General features: G+C 46.8%; 1 non-coding gene across 1 annotated transcript; it reads left to right on the forward strand.

Annotated features, from left to right (window-relative positions):
- Nucleotides 1–260: 260 nt before the first annotated feature.
- Nucleotides 261–379, forward strand: LOC122801471. Its single transcript, XR_006364742.1, has one exon. It is a non-coding gene; the product is annotated as a 5S ribosomal RNA (ribosomal RNA).
- The last annotated feature ends 217 nt before the right edge of the window (nt 380–596 follow it).

The following is a 596-nucleotide window of genomic DNA, read 5'->3' on the forward strand; positions in this document are numbered from 1 at the left end:
TGCTGGTTCTTAATACCAGGCTCTAACTTAATTGGCTTTCCCCAAGGATATATCTCATTTCATTAAGTTACAATTCCACTGAACTTCAGCTTATTTAAAAAAATATGGGAAATGCATTGAACCTCCCAACTGCACTACTGGGAATTGAGCACTACCATGGTTCCTACAGTGAAGCAGGTCAATTTAATACTCCCTTACTGGAGTTTATTGGTTGAATTCTGTGGTTTTGGTGCATTGATTTGTATATACTACAGCCTACAGTCTACAGTCATACCACCCTGAATGTGCCCGATCTTGTCTGATCTCGAAAGCTAAGCAGGGTCGGGCCTGGTTAGTACTTGGATGGGAGACCGCCTGGGAATACCAGGTGCTGTAGGCTAAAGGCAGCCATGGTGGTACAGTGGTTAGCGTTGCCACCTCACAGCAAGAGGTTCTCCGGTTCGATCCTTGTCTGGGGTGCCTTCTGTGCAGAATCTGCATGTCCTCCCTGTGGTTGTGTGGGTTTCCTCCCACATTCCAAAGACATGCTGTAGGTGGATTGGACACTCTAAATTGGCCCTAGGCGTGAGTTCGTGCATGTGCGTACCTTCTGTGGA

This window comes from Protopterus annectens, chromosome 4.part1 (assembly GCF_019279795.1).
Source record: "Protopterus annectens isolate FY-2018-M chromosome 4.part1, PAN1.0, whole genome shotgun sequence".
Taxonomy (NCBI): domain Eukaryota; kingdom Metazoa; phylum Chordata; order Ceratodontiformes; family Protopteridae; genus Protopterus; species Protopterus annectens.